The sequence below is a fragment of the Centropristis striata genome, chromosome 5, assembly GCF_030273125.1.
Source record: "Centropristis striata isolate RG_2023a ecotype Rhode Island chromosome 5, C.striata_1.0, whole genome shotgun sequence".
In the NCBI taxonomy this organism is placed as follows: domain Eukaryota; kingdom Metazoa; phylum Chordata; class Actinopteri; order Perciformes; family Serranidae; genus Centropristis; species Centropristis striata.
In genome coordinates, this window is record NC_081521.1 from 30,700,793 (window position 1) to 30,707,270 (window position 6,478).

Here is a 6,478-nt window from a genome sequence, read left to right on the forward strand (position 1 = left end):
AAGTTTACACTCTGTTGTCAGTTTATTAGATACACCTACTAGCTGAAACTAATGCAGTTTTTAGAGAAGTTTAGCTGTGCTGCACTTTGACTAATGTTCGCCTGTATGAAATAAACCTATATAAATTGCAATTATTATAGTAAGTCTTTTAATGTAAAAGAAAATATAGAGATGAGCCCATGTAAATGTATGATTTAAATACATGTGATTAAATCCTTACCTTTGCAGAAAAAAATCAAGATTTCTCTATGACACAAAATCACTTCAGCCTCTAATCTCATTGCTCTGAAACCTTGAATTTATTGGGGAAATTGATCTCCTTGAGGCGTTTGTTTATTTTAAATCTCTAGGAACATCAGTTGCGGCTCACTGAGGCTAATGTATTTTCTTTTGGTGTCAATGCTATCACGTATTTTAAACGCAACATCAGAGACCTTCAGAGAGATTGTGGAGGAAACGCTGCAGACTAAAAACATTTTATTATTCATTTAATTGATTTGTCTATCAACAACAATCCGCAACTAAGCTATTTGTGTAATTTTTTGGGATTTAACAGTAAAAACATATCCAAACATTATCTCATTCCAGCTTCTCATATTACAAGATTGGTTTGCTGCTTCTCATTGCAATTTTTTGTTGTATTTTTCATATAATGTCATATAATTAATGGACTAGTGCAAAAACAAGGATTGAAATCGAAAGAGGGAGATATTGGGGTAGCCACAGATTAAGAAAAAAAAGTGGCCAAGGTGGAGAGAAAGGAGGAATTTATTTGGGTGGGGTCCACGGAACCTAAAGCAAATTTGAACAAAAACAACAATGGGCCAGCTAGAGTGCAAAGAGAAGGAGGCTTATGGCATCAGTAGTCTACATCTCCCAACACAAACAGCTCAGGGCAGCGGCCTTTGTCCCTCTCGTAGGACTCCTTTTCATTCTCTTCCTCTTTTGGCAGCTCCATCACAATGCAGGTGTTGGTCTTGCTCTGGCAGGTCGAGTTTGTGCTGTTTGCCGTTAGGATGTCAGTCGTTTACAGGAGAGAGAAGTGGCCAAATGGAAGACGATTGTCCTCAGTGCTCAGAGATACAGTACAAGATAGCAGAGAGGATGAAGTTATCTCTATCTCTGATAACACCTGAGGAATTCCTCTGTACTGAAACAGTGCTGTACACCTTCCCTTTATCTACAAATCCTCTGTATATTCTACAGAGTATACATATGCATTCTATAACTCACCACACAGAAGGATAAGTAAGGCCCTGGTTTTGGATAAAAATGCATGACGACAGTGTTAATGAGCAGGTCAGGACAAAAGGTTTAGGTGTGACCTCAATTACAGGCAATCCCCCTTTACCTGCAAGCCCAGAAAGGGACTAAACATGCAATTAGAATAGCTCATAGGTAGGTGTGAACAGGACAACAAAAGCCTGAAGAGAATCCACAGATCTTCAACACCTACTGCTTGTTAGTTTATTTTTACTGCACCAGATACTGAAATGGGAGAAAGTTGACAGAGGCTCATAGAAACTTAGCCAGAGGAGGGAAATACTTAAATGGAGTCAAAGGACAAGTATATCAACTGAAAAGACACAAACTGATTTTGATTATTGTGGGGAAAATTCAACACCAATTGAATGTTTGAGCTGCATGAACATACTTTTCTATACTGATTGTGCACTGATTTTCACACCAATATGACTCACATGTACTCAGAATGCTGCTTTCTTGAATAAATAACTGAATATTTAACATGTTAATGCATTATTTGTATTAAACTAACCATTATTATACATTATATAAACATCGTATTGCATTGTCAACTAATTCTAGAAATGAAAAGTGTGAAAACAAAGTATAAATTAAAATACAATAAATTCCCAAATAAACACCAGTACAATATGTTCAGTATTGGTCAGTTGGTGACCACATAAATTAATTAATTAATTATTGATAAATACATAATTGATAAAAGATCAGTAATGTATGTTCAGTGTGCAGTTGCTGACCATTAAAAAAATAACAAAATAAACATCAGTACTGTTTTTCAGTGTCGGAGTATTTTAGAACCACAAATCAAAATCCCTACAAAGAAAATGTCTGTTTTCAGACGGAGGTTTTACATAGTGAGGAGGACAGATAATCGATTGACATCAAAAACATAATGGTCTCCAACCAGAACTCCCAATTTTCCTCCCTAATGAGATTTTCCTGGGGCACCAACACAAATGGGGAGATGTAAGCAAAATGTGAATGTTATCAAGCTCTCCCACCTCTTTACTATCTGACCCCCTCTTCCCCAGACCCCCTTCCACTCTTTGTCCTTTGTCATTACTCTTATCAGCACCACTCTATCATTCTTTCAAAATGGTAGTGGCACTGAAACCGCTTGCAAATGTGAGTATGTCTTTGTTTAGGGCCGGACAGTGGCCCGCCTCCCAGCTCCCTCCTGGGTGCGGGCTGATTGACGGCCCTCCGCTGGGTGAGTGACAGGCGGCGTTGGTTAGGCCGTGATGGCCTGTGTGACAGCTGGTGCTGCTGCTGGTTGTCTTCCCCTGTGTTGGGCCCCAGTGGGTGGGTGCCGGGGCCCCAGGATCCCTCGGCTGGAGCTCCGGCCCAGTTTGCTAGAGCCCGGTCAGAGCGGCCTCCCCGGTGTGCTCGTTGTTGCAGATCAGCTTGTTAGCTTGCTGCACCCTGTTTCTACACATCAGATGCAGGTTTCCCTGCACATGTAGAGGGCGTAACCATGCAGGTTATTATTGAGGGTTACAGTGGCAAAAAGTGACTGCTCTGCTTTTACATTCCCAACATTGTTATCTTGCTCCACTTCAGTAGCAAGCTGTATGTCCGTTTTAATAAAGGCAGGGATGCCATTTTTCTTGCCCAGGTCACTTCAGTATTTCTGAATCTAACAAAGGTAATTGAAAAATCTTTTGTATTAATCTTCTTTATACGATTACATTTCAAAGTATGCAATTATATGCACTATACAAACAATTACTACATGTTTTTATATAGTTTTTTTATTAATGAACACTCTAAAATGTAGGTGTGGGCTAGACAATATGCCGATTTATATCATCAAAATGTTGTAAAAATGTCTAGATTTCTATGTCAGTTTCACCAGCTCAGTTAAAGGCTTGTGCACAATATATCTATTATTTCTATCTCTAAATCTCTAAAGAGATGTGTGGGGTTGGTTCGAAGTCTTGAAAATCTAGAAAATGCTTTGCCATTATAATTTCAAGGTTAGGAAAATGATTGAATCTGAATATACTCCCTGAAAAAATTGCTTGACTTTTCAAGATAATATGGTGTTGTCGGCTAAACAATCACTGCTTATTAATTAAAGTTTGTGGAAGATTCCTAGGAAATTTTGAACTATTTCTATCACCATATCTGCCACAAAAATGTGGAAAAGCTAAAGCAGATAATAAAAAACACCCAAAAAGTCCACTGGGGACTAACTACAGGTTTTAGGTCTGGGTCAAAGTCATTTCATTAGTTTTGATGGTCTCCACATTGATTTTACATTCATCAGGCTGAGGTGGTGCCCAAAATGGCTTGGATGCTGTGTCTAAGCTGTATGATAATAGGGGAAAGCCCTGCATTAAATATTTATGATCAAAACATGCAATCAAAGTTGGTAAAAAAAAACAGCTGGTCAAATGAAACAAATGTACAATATAACTTTAGATTACATAATTGGCTTTTACAGTGGCACTACATTATAAACAAATGGGGTCTGCAGCAACACAAAAGCCCTTTAAACCAATGGACAAAACAATTCACAAGACACTGATTCAAAATGTTAGTTAAAAGTTAATGTAGCACTTATGATACGAATGGGCGATACTTAAAAGAGCAATCACCACTTTGACGCATTTTTATCAGATTATCTGTTCAAACTGCATCAGTGACAAACATCTTGAGTCAAGACAACAAAAGGCAAACACAGACAACCTGCACAGAAGGACATTATACAAGACACTATAGCCTGATACTAAAATCATGAACTGTATTTGCCCTGCATTAAATAATTTTGATCAAAACATGTTATCAAAGTTAGAAATCAAATGTACAATATACATTGATTTCTGTGGACATTAATTCATTCTGTAAGCTTTCTTTTGCAATTGCATTTATAGTAACAATTTAGATGTGACAATAAGAGCTTTTGGTTCATGCACCTTGAAAGTACTTGAGAAGAGCTTGAATTTTACTCCTTCAAAGCCTGACGAACCTTGCAGATAGTCCACTTTAACATTTACGTTACCAGTGAGACAAATGGTTTTAAGAGAAGTAGTATCTCCATTTCTACGCAGAAAACTACAACAAACTGAAGTTCATGCATCTATTATTTTCTCTCTATGGCCTCACAGAGAGCAGCTAATGAGGTTATTGGGCATCTGTGACGTGACATCTACATTTTGGCCTATTTGTGAAACAATGGTAACAAGGAAGCCCGGGACATTGGGCTCTGTGTTTTCCAACTCAAAATAACAAAGCCAAGCAGCCGCTGGTGGGAGGCTGTGCTCTCATGGAAATGAGCAACTGAACCAACAATGTAGCGCCTAATCTCTTCAGAGAGAGGAATCAGTTACACAGCAGTATGCACCCCTCAATGCTTTTCATTAGAGTCAGCGTGCTATTGAAACAGTCACTCCACCCCCCTGACTCGCACACAAACACATACATGCGCACACACACACACACACACACAAACCTCGTGTGTAGCCACAGGCCCTACTCATACATGCACTAGATACAAGGTAGCCCCCCAACAACAGAAGGGTTGAAATAAGTGGGGCAGAGGGTGGTATGGGGGTGCGAGGCCTCAAAGCATCGGATTAGAGTTAATGTGCCCTCCCTGGGTTATAATCTCTTCAGAGGGGGACTTTGTTTGAGGGGCTTGAGGGCAGTAAGATAAGTATCTATTACAGAAACTCCCTCTTATCCCCCAAACATCCTCGCTTCAAAAATGAAGCACAAAAACACTTGCCTCTGTTCCCCTCTGTGTCGTCTGATATCCAAGACCCAAAAGCAAGTGCTGCCCTTTTCAGCTAATCAGGAATTAAGGTCTAAAGCCGTATGGCGAGTTAGCAGGCCCCATATTTACTCCATCTGTAGCCCACAAAGTCAGGTAGTTAAAGTAAGATCAAAGGCAGCTTAAAAACTAGGGTTATTGTATTGAAAGAAGAAGAAAAAAGCATTATCACAAGTTGTTCTTCTTCTCTGCTGTGTTAGGGTGATCTATGTGTGAGCAGCAAAGTCCAGTTTGATGTAGTGAATTGAACTTCTAACTGCTTTAAGTGACAAATAAAGGTGCAAAAACTGTGTGAATGAGGAAAAAAACGTGTATACAGATTGTTATAAAATACAGTTTAATACTAAAATATCTTCATTGTATAAATATTGTGCAAAATATGTAAGGAATGCGGATGTTGTTTTTAACTTTAGATTACATAATTGGCTTAAACAATAGCTTTTACAATGGCACTACATCATAAACAAATGAGGTCTGCAGCAACACAAAAACCTTTAAACCAATGGACAGAACAATTAACAAGACACTGATTCAAAATGCAATAGTGCAAATTTCTTTTGCAAAAGTTAATGTAGCACTTACAATACAAATGGGGAACACTTATGATACGAATGGGACATACTTAAAAGAGCAATCACCTCTTTGACACATTTTTATCAGATTATATGTCTATCTGTGCTCAAATGGCCAACATCTTGGGTCAAGACAGCAAAGGGCAAACAGCAACACTTATTTGACAGACATTGAGGGTGAATATGGCTGATGAAAGCATCTAACTGGCATTAAATCATGTATTTGCAAAATGTGATTTAAATAAAAAGAAATCCTCCTTGTGGTTGTCTGAAATGTCTCATTCCCTCTGATTTAAAGTCGCACACAAATGCAAAACGTTTTGCAAAGAGTCAGGTACATTTTTTGACCTATGCTCCCTTTGAAAACCCTGCTGTATTCATAACAGTTTGAAAATTCACTTAAAACTGCACCAAAAAATCATGTAATGTTTCATTGATTGACTGCCCAATTTTTGTTGTTGGATACATCTAGCTGTCAAATTTTTATTATTATTGTATCAAATATTTTTACTGGGTTTGTTGACGGTGCATTCATTAACGTTATCTAATATGAGAGAAAAACATCTACAAATCAGAGAAAAAATAAGCTAACAAAAAACTTTGGGAAAACAGTTGCAAAGAATTTTTTTCTTCACAAACTCTGCTGAATGTGTTTTTTGCCACAGATTAATTTTTTTTTAAATTAAAATGTGTAGATTACTTACATTAAAAAAATAAAAATGTAATTAAATTAAAATTGAATTTGTTAATCCTTTTACTTTAAATGGTGAATTAAGTTGTAGCAATAATGTTGAAAATATTATATTTTAGGGTCCAAATAAAAAAATATTAATACTGCTGTGCTGCTTCTTTGAAAAGCTAAACA

The 6,478-nt window shown here is 37.5% G+C and overlaps 1 long non-coding RNA gene across 1 annotated transcript in view; it reads left to right on the forward strand.

Annotated features, from left to right (window-relative positions):
- Positions 1-6,478, forward strand: part of LOC131971052 (uncharacterized) — a 50,938-nt gene that overhangs the window by 4,264 nt on the left and 40,196 nt on the right. The gene's annotated exons all lie outside the window — the stretch shown is intronic.